Source organism: Tyto alba, unplaced genomic scaffold, assembly GCF_018691265.1.
Source record: "Tyto alba isolate M040663 unplaced genomic scaffold, T.alba_DEE_v4.0 Super-Scaffold_1, whole genome shotgun sequence".
NCBI classification, from domain to species: Eukaryota; Metazoa; Chordata; class Aves; order Strigiformes; family Tytonidae; genus Tyto; species Tyto alba.
In genome coordinates, this window is record NW_024881261.1 from 31,181,304 (window position 1) to 31,195,472 (window position 14,169).

The window sequence follows — 14,169 nt, forward strand, 5'->3', positions numbered from 1 at the left end:
GGAAAATCTGTTTTGGAGGAATAAATGAGCATCAGAGCATTCAGCCACGTGCTACAGGTATGAGCTCTATGACCTACTACTTCACACATTTTGTCCTATCAGAACCTTTTAAAACATTTAAATGAAGTTCATAACCTTCATGCTAACCAGAACACTTTCCCCCCACGCCCCCAACGAACACAACCGCCAGTGAATTCCGTACAGGTAGCAGGCTCAGCTGATGACTTTTAGGAAGAGCTTCACCAAGCCAACTGCTCTCACCATAACAATAGATGTCACTGCAGAAATTCTGAGGTGATAACACACTGGACCTTAAATAAGGCTTTGCTCTTCCCTCTCCTTTCATCATGCATATACGATCTATGAATATTATCACAATCATGAACTAGAGTTTATTTTCCTACTTTAATACTTATTTTAGATTTTAATAACTAGACCATCAAACTTAAATGAAACACACAGAATTCAAATGAAATGGGAAGGCAACTACAAGGCACCCATCAGAAAAATGGTAAGAAATAAAACTATCTGGATTATACATCTGAAAGAGAATTACCATGTTTTTCACGCCATTTGTGGACAGCTGAAACAACAGGGTCATAATCAACAACTCGTGTCTTAGCACTGCAACATGAATGAAGTTCTCTGTCTTCTCAATATATCAAATACACGATGATCTAAAACGCTCAATGTCATAAATCGACCGACTACAACGAATTTCAAAATATATTTTGAAGATGTATTGAAAACTAGCAGAATAACTGCTTTGTTTTGCTTTGGGGGGAGAGCGGACATCAAATAAACCTAATACACCCTGTAAATGCATCCGGTGAGGTGCTGGGAAGCCAAGTCACAACGATGAGTGTTCTGGCAAGTTGGCATCTTGTCCCTAGCTGATGGCCTCATTAGCGGTGGGCCAGCTATTTGTATCAAACTAAACTTCTTGAGGATTGCATATCCAGAGTACAAAGTACTGCACAGGTGTGTCTGGACTGAATCCCTCACAAAATGGCTATTCCATATATCTTCTCAATAAGAGTATTCGGACTGCTAAAATGATGTTTTCTGTATATTGAAGACAAATGAGGTGACAATTTCAACTTTTTGCCCAATTTCAAGGATCACCTATTCTAGCCTCCATACTATTTTTAAAGGACACAATATAGCAGGTTAAATTTTACGTTTGCTTTCAGGTTTAAGCGTTTTTCAGAATAAGAACTACTTCATGTCTGAGGGTATCAAACCCTCAACAGACTTCCCAGCAACTTTTAAGGACGTGCAAGAACACCAGGCAGACAGAAACTCCCTGCTTTCCCTTTAAAGCACTAACCATTGTGGAAGGCACGGAAGACATCATTTTGACTGGGGACCACCAGCATGAATGTGGTGGGGAGACTGCAGAGGGTTCTGCAGATCTTGTCCAAGAAAGGAAAAAGTGGAACGACTAAATCATCATCAGCAGAAGTTTGCTGTCAGGCCACTGAGCACATGCACTCTGCGCCCGCCCCCAAGTCCTGCATTTTGGGAGTATCAGAAAGTGAAACAAGGCTCCAATTAGTCCATCTGTGCCCACATACAACAATTCTAACATGATGTATCTTTAAACTACTGGGTTCCTTCTGTCATTTATTTACAGATGACAGTAAGGTGAGGTAAGAAAATCCCAGGCACAGAAAACACACCCTCTTTTTACTGAGGAACCAAGAAACACCAGACACTTTCCCAGATATCCAGACAGAAAGGACAGATTTTTAACAGATGCTTGACATAAGCAGAAGAGAAACATACACTTTCATAACACCTTCCCTGCTATCTACTCTCGTCTCATTCATCCATCTATACTTTTCAACAATTTACCAGAGAAGTTACTGCAGTTCCATGTGTCAGAACTTAACCTGCTTTTGGAAGGAGATACTGTTCTCATTATAAAAGTTACAAGGCACAACGATGATGAACAACAACAAAAAAAAAAGCACAGGTGGGTTGTTTTTTTTTTTTTTTTTTGCATTAGTTTATTTGCTTTTAAGGGTTTTGGAAAAGGCAGATTTTATTTCTCTTGGAAAGCCTGGCTATACCAAAAGCAGTGCAAGCACTACTATCTATTCTTCATTCCCTTCTGTGAAGGGGGTGTACTCAGATCCTCCTATCTTTACACGTTTGTGCCCCACTATGCCTTGGAAAGATGTAGAGTTCTTAGTTACACTGACTGACACACAATTTAAAATTTACAAATTTTAATTCAGAGTTATTTAATATCACTATTTGCAAAACACATTTTTCTTTTAAAACATTAATATGGTCTACACTGATTTCTCATTATAAAAATATAGTTTAGTGTATATTTAGTAAGTCCTGACCTACACTTTTTTTAAAATATTACATAGCTACAGAATCTATATACAGTTTCTTGGAGAACAAATAAAACATTATCATAATTCCTAATTTTAAAACCAAAAAAAGATAATTTTTTTTAAAAAATCAATTTATCCACCAATTACTTGCCTTTCAAGACTCTGGGAAGTAAACCTACCTATTGCTCCTTCAAAATCCTTTTCTCTTTGCAATGCAACACTCCATAACATCTCATACAGCAGTAAGACTCATCATCTATGACAAACACATGTGCATTTTGAAAGAAGTTAGGAGGCGTTGTTTACTGCACATCTGAACAAGCACCACACTCAATCCCAAATGTGATCGAAGTTCTGTTAGCCCTGACTTGAAGTAGTTCAATAAATACACCAATCACTAAAAAGAATAAAGTTAATAGCTTTGGTTATACCACTTACACTTTAGATCCTCAATGCCTGAATGCTGGTATCCAGAAAAAGTACATATATCATTTACACACTCTACCATATTCAGTATTTTTAATTCTCATAACAAAGCACATGGTTCTCACTGCAAGGATCTTGCAGAGTAGTGTCAAAAACATTAGCATTTGGGTCCCACACACTGAATTGAAGAAACTCTGTGTACTAGCTACCTACTGTTTCAGTAAACACCTATTTGATCTGTGAATTCCAAGTAATGTGCTATTTCAGGCTTGCAATTTACCAACAGCTTTCTTCTCTAATCTGAACAGGGGCTGGACCAGATAACATCCCCAGGTCCCTTTCAAACCTAAGTGACTTCACAATCAGACTAAAAAAGATAAAAAAAAAAAAAAAAAAAAGATTCAGATCCAGCCACATATATTCATCATCCCTGGAAGAGAGCATCCAGCAGGTCATACTAAGGACTGGGAACTGAATCTTGCTGCTGTACCAGAAGACATTCCACAAAAATTTCAGACCACTGCTCAAAGCCTACCAGGTTGTATGTCTCTACATAAACACATATAAAATACACACAAGCTCACATAGCAAACGAAATGTGGCGAGTAACCTGAGAAAAAGTTACAAAAGGAACAAAAGTACATGAACAAAGGACAAATACATCACCGGCATTATCCAGGCTGCTACAAATGCCACAACATGGGGTATTTCTGGCTAGGAACTGGATAAAGTATCTGGATATAAACCGCTCTCACTTTAATTTTTTTTTTTTTCAGGGACTAGGTTCTACTACAGATCAGGCAACTTCAATCCAGCAGAGTCTTCCTTGTCTACAAAAGGAGCTTCTCTGTTCCTACAGATAACAGGCCTGAACAATCCCTAGGACATTAACTAGATTGAAGAACTCAAGAACTCAAAAATAGCTACTTGTCCACAGGGAACAAAGAATGTAAATTAGAACGGCAATCAATTTACACTGGGAAGAATCATCAGTCAACTTTCGACACAAAGTGACAGGCCACTGCTGAATGGCAATACCAGGACTTACTACCTTTCCCTGCTGCTGCTGAATTCGCTGTTAAGGTCACCAAAATCAGAGGGTGGTTGATTGAAGGGTGGTAAAGAGCCATTCATGTTTTTCAACGCTCTTCAAGAGATTTTGTCATCAGTTATAAAAAAAAATCTTACTTGACCGGTACTCAGCAGTACGGGCTTTTACGCGTGGTGGTTCGGGTTTATTTCTTCTTGCGGCAGCTTTTACTCCAGATCGCCTAAACGGCATGGGCTGTGGGGAGCCGGCGCACAGCTTTGTTCCACAGCTCGCACGAACGGAAGGCGCAGCACCTTATTTCTCGCACCCTTCCCACGGCCGGCGCTGCCGCTGGCTGGGCCGGGGCGGCTCGGCACCCGGCCCGGCATTACCACACCGCGGGAGGAGGGAGGGAGGGCGGGAGGGCGGGCGGCAGCGCGGGCTGCCAGGCGGCTCGGCCCCGCCAGCGCCGTGCCGGCGGCCCCGGTGCCCACGCAGGAAACCGCCGGCCCCGCCGAGGGAGACCCTGCCCCGGCGCGGCGGCCACCCCACCACCCAGCCTCCCGCGGCCCGACCCCCGGCCCGGGGAGCGGCGGCCCCAGCGCCGCAGCGGGGCCGTGGGCGCTCCTCGGGAGAGACAGGCCGGGGCGGGAGAACCGCCGGCAGACGGGGAAGCGGCCGCGGGGGGTCCGCGCTCGAAGGCGCCGCCCGGGAGAGCGAGCCCAGGGTCGGGAGGGGGCGCGGACCCCACCGCGGGGAGAGGCAGCGCCCAGGCGCGGCGCTTCCCGGGGCGCCCCGACGCTCCCGCACGGCCGGGGCCTCCGTGGCGCGGTCCCGCACTCACCGGCGGTGGGGGCTCCTCATCCTCCGCGGCGGGAGGGGAAGGCGAAGGGAGGCGGAGGGGGCGGGGGGGGGCAGGGCGGGGGCCCGCTCCCCGCCGCGCTCCGCAGGCCGTTCCCGGGGCCCCGACGGCTCCGGTGTCGACGGCGCGGGGGGGGGGGGCGGGGGCGGGGGGGGGAAGGCGGGTGCGTGTGGGGCGGGGGAGGGCGCGGGCTCGGCGCGCAGGCTCCGTCCCGGCGGCGCGCGGGCGGGGCGGGGCGGAGCCGGATTCCAATCACTGCAAGCTCGGGGGGGCGTGCGGTGGTGAGCGCGCGCGCGCGCCCGCTCGCTCACTCAGCAGCAGCCCCTCCCTCCCTCCCTCCCTCCCTCCCTCGCGCGGCGGCCGTTGGCGCGGCGGGGCCCCCCCCCTCAGACCGGGGCCGGGCGGGATCCGCGCCCTGGGTGTGTGTCGTGTCGTCGTCCGTCCCCCACCCCCGGCGCCGCCCGCCTCCCCCGCCCGGCCATCAACACGTGCCGTGGGCGGCAGGGCTTGCGGGGCACCCCGGGAAAGTGTTGGCCGGGAGGAACTAGCCGGGCCTGCTTTGCCTTCCCCGCCTTCCCCCCCCCCCCCCCCCCCCCCCAAGTAGTCCCTCCTCGGGCGGGCTCGCAGGCCGCAGCCGGCCGCCGCCTCAGCGCGCTTGTCGTTAGGCTTCTCTTTGCCCGGCTCGGACGCCCGCCCGCTGCCCCTCAGCCCCGGGAGCGAGCCGTTTCCTCGCCTCGCCGCCGAGAAGGGGTACAAGGGGGTGGGGGAGCTCCTCTAGGAAAGGCCGGGAAGGTGTGAGGGCAAAAAGTGGCCGAGTAGGTGTCACGGAGGCGCTGCTGGCCCAGAAGAGGGATTGAGGCGTGGGAAGTAGCGAAGGCTGAACATGGCTGCAGGGCCGAGAGGCTCCATCCAGATGCTGGTGGAGTTGGTGCCGTGGAAAATGGACAAGCTGCCAGGATTCACAGAGTAGGTGGGGTGGAGAATAACCTTCGCAACTTTGATGTGCTTTAAAGGGGGCCTGTGCATGAGCTGGGGTGGGCAACGAGTGGCAGCAGCGTAAGGGAAAAATGAGGGCTTCAGATAGGCCTTTTAGCTTTGTGAGAAAATAATGTTGACACTGCAGTGCCATATGAGCGATAGAGTTCCATTGCAGAGGACAGAACTGTTTGTTTGCTTTGTTCCATTTCCTGTATTTCTAGGTAAATAAGCCCAGTTAGTTAGACTGGAATACATTATAACTTCTGCAATGAGTTGCTTTGCTCACTGATAAGGTTGCTGAAGGCCATCATTTGCATTGCGTTTCCAAGCTGATCATCATAAGGACAAATGAGCAAAGTAATAATCTGTCTGTCTTCAAGTGAGGTCTCCCAGCAGCAGTGCAGAAGGAGTTTTAATGACAGTATGTTGTACGACAGGGAGACTGCGGAGTTCCCACCTGGGCTGCTGTTTTTAAGCCTTCCCTCAACAAAGTGGCAGCAGTTGTGTTGTTGCCTTTGAGTTGTCCTGTCACTTGGTTATTCTATGTAAAGAACTTTGTACACAAAGCCAACTATAGGTGGAAATGCAGACGGATCATACAAACCTACTCAGTTTCCCTTTGTTGCAGACCAAAACACTCTTCAGACCTTCAGGACACACCAGCAATTGCTAGTGTCAGGATGCCTGCCCCGATAAACTGTTTCTTGCGAATAAGCAGTTGGGAAACAAGTTCATTTATCAGTGCCAAATATCCAGATGTGCATATATTGTAGGAAACATGGGCTTGCCTATTTTGTTGACCTCTCCACAGTCTAGCTCCATTCTTGCATTCTAGTGTCAGATAGGACTTGTAAATGTTGTGTACTCCACTCCAGAGTTGTCACCTCTGAATGTAAGATGAATGTAAGATGCACTAGCTCAGCAGTATCGCTCACATGCGTTATACCCATGGATCATTAGGCGAGTGCCTAGCTTGCATACTATCCCATATAGCAAAACAAAAGAGAAAATATAATTTCAAATCTGTCAACTTCACAGACTCCTTTAAAATGTAGGCAGTTAAAGGCACACCTAGAAAGTGTAGGTGGCCGGATACTACACTCATAGGCATTTAAAAATACAGGCCTTGTCCTACTAGACTTTTAGAGATTTTTTTCCAATGACCATCATCCAGAAAAATGTCAGTGTCCAAAACAAAGACAGCCTGCAAGAAAGACAAAATCACAGCTTTCATGCCAAGCAATACAGAACTTCTATGCTTATGTTTATAATTTCAAAGGAAAATATGAGTCTGCTGTTCTTCCACTATGTCTACTATCAGATTCTATCAACAGAATAGACACTCAATATGGAAGAAGAATGCAACATGCGTGTCTGTGCTTCCAACCAGAACCAAAGCTGTTAGAGCTAGCATCTCTTTAAGTAATAATGTCTGTGGTAATACAGTCCTGTGCTTTTCAGATGTTGGATACTGATTTAAATCCAGTATGCCTGAATTTAGCAAAAGCCACTAGCCTTGAAATTTACTTGATCCCTTGTGTGAAATGCATCAACTAATTTCATCCAATTCCTGGTGAGTAAATTTGCACATTGCAGAAATTGTCATCTCAGCTAGGTCTTTTCAAGACACACAAGCACTGAAGATACCTGTCAGGTCAGAAATAGCATCGCTGAGGATGAATTTTGCATTGCCATGGCCAATGTGCCTGTTCTCTGAATAAATGAGCACTGTGTAAATACTCATCTTAATCATAGAATAAAGTCAGTAAAAGTAAACTACATTATAATAACACTAGGGCTGCAGGAGACAGAACTGAATCTTGATCTAAAATGATGAATCATAACAACCTGAAGTAGTATTTAGATTGTGATGCATGTCTGATGAAACATCACATGGAAAGTACTGGTGTCTTTCAAAACAGTGCAGTACTTACAATATGTTTTCAATTTCATACAGGTATAAACTATCATTTTTGAAACATACAGATTTACCACAGAGCATGAAAACAGTGTGAGTAGATTAGAATTTCTTACTTGCAGTTATACAGCAGTCTATGTGAGAAGGGGATTGTTGACCTGTCCTGACATGTGAGATGTTCAACCTCATGATGGAAGAGTTTTCTTTATGCGCCATCCGAAGAACCCGATTGCATTTCCCCAAATGAAAGTAACTGTGAAAACTTAAACTAACTTAAACCATGAAGAATCAAACCTGATTTGTTTTGCTTTGTTTACCTTGCAGGTAGAGATACCTGTTTAAACCAGGAGATGAACACTTTAGGTGGTAGTCACTGAGAAAGACACAGGGTTCCAGTGATCAGTAACGGTTATCTCACCTGGTAAAGATTTTAGGAATCTGCAAAAACTCAGACACATTGGGTTTTCGTAATGTGAAGTATTTATTTTGTTAATTGAGCAACACCCAGAGACACTGTAGTCTGAATATATGAAAATAAACATGTGTTGATTTGACATTTGGCCAGGATGGGATGTGGAGGTCTAATGTGAAATACAGAAAAAGCACTTCAAGACTGACTGTCATCATGAAGAGAGCTGTATGAAAAAAAAAAAAATAATAATTAAATCATGGATACTCTTCCAGATGCTTTCTTTGTCACTTCCTCTGCAGGAATTTCTTGGTAGTTCTTGGAATCACTTGGGAACTGCAAATCTTAAATATCAAAAGATCTTAAAGAACAAAGAGGTATGAATAGGGAGAAGGTCATCCCTGCGATAGGACTTTATCTTTGTAGATCCTTCTTCCCTTCAGTCTCTGGAATTCATATGTCTTAAATCTGTGGTCCAAAAATATTTTTTCAAAACTGTTTGCAATTAGAGGAGTACTTCTCTGTTACCGTTACCAAAATAAATATTCTATGTTACATATTAAAAGAATATTACCCTTCAGCCAGGGACACAATTTTTTCACTTAAAATGACGTGAATTTGGCTTTGCCTTTTTTCAGAATTATTTTACTTGAAAGCACATTCTTTTGATTATGAATTTATTCAGCTGTTTGTTACTTGGAAATTTCATGGATTTTATTAAGTGTTTTAAATGCAAGCATAATTAATTCAATAAGGCAGGATCAAATCTATGAAGAAAGGTGCTTTTCAAAAATTTCTGCTAGTGAAGCACTGATGGTAAAATGGCAAAAGTATTCATCAGCACTGCAAGCCCCAGCCAACCTTCAGTCCAACAAGCGTGATGTGGAACTGGGCACAGTGCGGCACTGGAGAGCACTGTGGAGATGCTCCGGGGAATAACAGCTCGATGTGCAGAGCACAGGCACAAGGAAACAGGAAACCGTTCCCGCAGCTTGAGCACGTGGTGTGTTCCGGGGCCACTTCTGGGAATCTGCAGACCGGATTCTTCTTTAGCCTTGTGCAGGTGGATGGCGAGGAAGGACGTAGTGGCTCTACCTGTCATGTGCCTTAGGCAGCTGCTGCAGGATGTGAGCTGATCCCTCACTGAGCTGTGTAGTAGGGGACTCGATTGCATCTTGCAAAGGACTGTAGTAATGGGAGCACTTTGCCTGATGTTACAAGTGCTCTGGGTGACATTTTGCCAGTCAAGAACCAAACTTGCTGTTGCTTTTTCTGTTTCTTCTTCCTATACCTGGTTGAGCTGTATGTTTCTGTTTTTATTGAGTCCCAGGTACAAAAAGCATATTGCAGTCTTTTCACTAGGCCATTATAAACCCTGAGACAACTGTCCTTATAAATACAAAGAAACATTTAAAATTATTTCATTCTTCTTAAAGCTGGTGTTGGGTAGTAAGAACATTAGAAGTCTTACAGAGAAAAAGAAAATATTTGTAGACTCAGCAGAGGCTTAACCTGGGTGCTTCACTCACATCGTATTTTTTTGAGAATTAGCAATATGTTTCCCCCTAAATGCATGCAAATAAAATCCTGAAAGTCTTCAGTTGCTCTGAGAAGAATAAGTATTTAGTTAGACTCTAGTTCCAATTTAAAAATGTATATTCTGAATTAACTATCAATCTGCAGTGCTGAATGATCTACAAGGAAGTTTTAATTATTAGCTTCTCTCTGAGAATGAGTATATCTAAGATATGTTTGTGCTCCTCCACCTTTTATTATAGGAGGTATTTGTAAGCTTCTTTCACAGGTTTGAATAATCCTTAGATCCAAAACCACACTGTATTAACATTTCTCCTACTGATGCTGAGGCTTCATTGCCTTAGGCGTCTGTAACAAAAAATTCACTTCTTGGTAACGATCCTTTTCAACAACAGAAACTGAACCAATACTGAAAGAGGAAATGGTTTTTAAACCTGCTGTTAAACAAGGAGCATACTTTTCAATACAGAAAACTTCCATCTTAGAGTGTATAACATCTTTGCCCTCAAGAAGAGTGGATTCAAGTGGATGTGATTCTGGCAGCTATAGTGGGTTGTGTAGAGATTTACGAAATTGGACATTTATGAGACTGAAAATGCTGTGTTCTTCCAAGCTTGTTAGAATGAAACAGATCTGAATCCTATACAAAATAAATGAACCAAATAGTTTCAGTTAATCAAATCTTTTTTTTTTTTTTTTCTCAACCTAAATGTATTTAACCATGAATACACTGCTGTTAAATAAGAACAAATGCAGCAAAACACTCTCATTCTCTTTTTTTTTTTTTCATATTCTAGCAAAACTGAAACAATACAGGTCTACTAAGTTAACAGTAAGAAAAGGATATGCTTGTATTTCAGTCACAGCAGTCAGCTAGTATGTCTGAAAATATGTAATGAAGTTAAAGGCATACCAATAAAGCTTTTCTCCTTAGTCTGTAAGATACTTGCATATGTACTGGAACTTGAACAAGTTCAAGAAACACAACTAAAAGCAAATCCTGACAAATAGCCTATAACTTCCTTTGCTTCCAATGAGAAATTGGCCTGTGTCTGCAGATCTTGGAATTTGGCAGCTATACCTAATTCAGTTTAAACTCCCACTGGCATCAACAAAAAATTACCTGATTAGGGATGCAGGATTGGATCTAAGATAATAGCATATTAAAATTCCACTGCAAATTCAAAAGCTACTAATGAAAATTAAATCCCCAAAATATAAAATGTTCAGAGCCCATGAACAGTTTTCTGTGTACATACTCAAAATGCTAAACAATAGAAGCTGTTGCATGTGTGACCATCAGGAAACACAGCTGTGCTTCTTTGTGTTACAATTAATTACTTCCGTTGTATATAAAATTGAAAGTATTGGTACTCTGGGGCGGAAAAAGGATATCCTGATACACTGCTTCTATTTCCTTACCAAGGCCTATTACTGAATGTTTCACCATTAATTCAGTTACAATGAATTATCCTGTGATGAATAAAGGAAGGGTAGATTGAGTGGTTAATTGTTATGCTAAAAGCTACTTTTTCTTTGTATTTTCACTCTCCTACATTTTAAACTCATTTTACTATTTTCTCATGTGCTCTCTTTGATAGCAACTTTTAAGTAGTTGCACTTAATAATGAAAGTCTAAAATAAATGATGACTTAACTATCCTCTGACTTAAAGATTGTTCTTGTTTTGTTTTGTTTTTATGTTACGAGAGCAGAGAAAACAGAATACTTTGTCACAGTCCTTTAAGGGAATGAGTAAAGTTTTCTCAGCTTAAGTATTTGTGGCCAGGTTCCCTGAAGCTGGCACACAGAAATGTAATTTTTACCTTTCTGTGCCAGTGAATTTCCCTAAGCTGGAGGGGGATGAGGATTCTTACCCACAGTTAGGGAGGAGTAATAACAGCCCAGCATTTCTCTGTTATGCATTCCTCATTTTTTTTTTTTTGTGAGAATTGCATAGGAGCAAAAACTGTTTGAGATTGCACAAAATTGTGCAAATCTGGACCCTAAGGATATACCCTGCCCCTAGACTTTAATACTGCTTTTAACAGTGACTCTTTCTTTTTAGAGAACTTTGAACAGAGAGCAGCTTCTGTGACTGCTTAGGAAATCAGTGAAGTCTCCAACAACCACCAGCCATGTAAGTCTATAAAAGGTAGATAATATGTAATGTATTTGCTACTCAGAATTTAATCTCTCAGGATGCTCCTCCTAAGCTAAAAGTCTGTGGTGGTTGCATGCATAGGTGTAATTAACACCACTAGACTGTTTACAATCCATTATAAAATGTGTAACACAAAGCTGAGTAAGTGACGTGGGGGAAAACATGGAGTCCTTCAACGTGAGCACAAATAAATTCTGCCAAATGAATCGAAATCTTTGCAGATTTGAATTCAGTTTAGTTGGTATCATAACAAAGTAACGGAAGAACGGCAACTCAGAAAAGTTCCCATTCCAGAAACTGCTTTACATAATACAGATGGCAGAAAATCATCATCCACATAAAATACAGCCCTATTCTCCTTTTGCTGCAGCAGCTGGCACTGGGAATACAGTCTCATAACAACACAGTTTAGATTCAGGTATGCTAAATTTGATGCAATAGCTAGAACCCAAATCTCTCTGGCTAGCACTATCCCATTTCTTCCAAGGATTTTTTTGCCAGAAGTATGTGCAGTGTAGCATAGATGCTATGTAGCATACATGCAGTAAAGCAGAAACTTCCAATTAGTGTCATATATATTGTGTATTCACAATAAATCTCAGGAAATCTGTTACTTCCAGGATGCAGTAGGCTGACTGAATACACTCACCCTAGCAGCACACCACATTGTTGCACAGCTTACAAGCATGTGTAACAGTAACTCTGGTCGGGCTTCCACATGTGCAGAAATCATAGGGAAATTTATGATGTCCTCAGAATCAGTACAGGGAAAAACTTCCAGGAGGAAAAAGAAAATGGGTCAGGGAATGTGCAGGCCCGCCAGTGGCATTGGGTACTGCAGGTGAACATTTGGTTGTAGAAGAATATATATTTGGTCTTTGTTTATAATGCATAAGTAAAATGTTTATTCCTGAATTAATATTTTTTATATTAAGCCAGATTTAGGAAAGTGTGCCCTTCTTTCTGCTCCCACATCTCCTGTCCTATCAGAAGTCTAGAGATGTTACATCATACAGCACAAATACCTAACTGATAACAAAACCCAGGTCTCTAGGTGCACTTAGTTTAATGCATTATTATTATACTTTGTGTAGTAAATGGACTATATGACAGCAATTTAGGCTCAAATACTGCAGCTATGAAACACATCCTCTTAAAAGAAATCAGAGCCCGAGTGTTTTAATCCACATACATGTTCCATACATGCATGCAGGAATGCTTGCATTCATCAACATTAAGATTTCTTTAAATCAAACTAAGCCTTGATCCCAACATTCTTTTCCAGTCTGTGTACCATTAGATCTTAAAATAATTAAAATCCTGTAAATCATTCTTTTGTTCTGAAATGAGATCCTTAATTATGGCTACAGATATTTATTAAGCTTCCTAAAAGTCAAAAGTATCCTCTTTAATGAACCATAAGAATAAAACATTCTAGAAGAACAGCAGGTTTCCTAGCTTTCTTGTAGCAAGCAATATTCATTCCACAAGCACTGGAAGGACCATCACCTTTATTCAATTCAAAGTCATATTTTTATCTCTATCTTCTAATTGAAAGAAAAATAAATTATTAATTCAGTTTTAGAAAGGCCTCAACTATTTTTCAGTAACAGTACACATAATAAAACTAAGCAGAAGCAGAAGAATTTCCATAACATCCTTGTCATTATTGAAAATGATCTGAATTCTAAAGTAGAAAGATTAGAAAATACTTGTGTAGTGCAGGCAGATTTATTAATGATACTTTATGCATACTAATTTATTATTCCCTAAGAGTTAAAATCTAGAAACTCTTAAAGGAAAAACATGTTTTGTTCAAAAGTTTAGCTTCGTTCAAAAAAAATTCATTCTGCTTGTTCTTATTACACAGAAAAGTCTAGTGACTCAGCCTGACAGTCCTTATTAGTACAACACACGCTTGTTACTGTTTTCTTTTGATGTAATCTTCCTGAGAGGAGGAGGAACTGTACTTTTAACAGCTATCTAAGGGCATGTTTTATAGGCATACAGCGCAGAATTTATGCCTGAATATAATCTGAATCTCATCCATAACGCTCTGATTTGGCTAGGAGAACAAAGCATTTCATTGTGTATTCAATAATGGTTTCAGCAATCTTATTCACACATTCCTTCCTTTCTCAATCAACAGAAACTGTGTGAATTTAAGATTCATTAAGGGGGGGGGGGGGGGGGGGGGGGCGACACAATACCAAAGCCTATAGTTTTGAAATCACTATTTTCTTCAGAGCAAATCATAATCTCTCTTCTATTGAGAATCTCTTAATGCAACACTTGTCAAGCTATTTTGCACCATATCATTTTCTAATGAACTTTATTCACTTTTTTCACCACATTAGGTGGCACAGTGCTATGCTTGTGCCCCTATTCCTTCCAACAGCTGACCTCTCCAAGGATCACAGTGCACAGTGTAGGAACCACTGTTCTGTGCAAAGGTTAAAGGTCAGAACAGACAGTCCAAAAAACAGCCATTTTGAA

At 42.2% G+C, this 14,169-nt stretch overlaps 1 protein-coding gene and 1 long non-coding RNA gene across 8 annotated transcripts in view; one reads left to right on the top strand and one right to left on the bottom strand.

The window, feature by feature from the left end:
• The window catches only part of BMPR1A (bone morphogenetic protein receptor type 1A), an 83,953-nt gene extending 79,145 nt beyond the window's left edge, over nt 1–4,808 (bottom strand). The window contains exon 1 of one of the 2 annotated variants that reach the window (XM_042786959.1): nt 4,652–4,808. The gene's annotated coding sequence lies outside the window, so the exon portion shown is untranslated. Of the gene's footprint in view, nt 1–3,965; nt 4,184–4,651 lie in introns of those variants that run through there. The other variant, XM_032994099.2, reaches the window with a different exon arrangement.
• A 317-nt stretch (nt 4,809–5,125) lies between these two features.
• The window catches only part of LOC116961882, a 75,082-nt gene continuing 66,038 nt past the window's right edge, over nt 5,126–14,169 (top strand). For 5 of the 6 annotated variants that reach the window (XR_004407192.2, XR_004407191.2, XR_004407194.2 and 2 more), the window contains exons 1-2: nt 5,126–5,635; nt 11,578–11,649. This is a non-coding gene — a long non-coding RNA (uncharacterized LOC116961882). Of the gene's footprint in view, nt 5,640–11,577; nt 11,650–14,169 lie in introns of all 6 variants that reach the window. The other variant, XR_004407196.2, reaches the window with a different exon arrangement.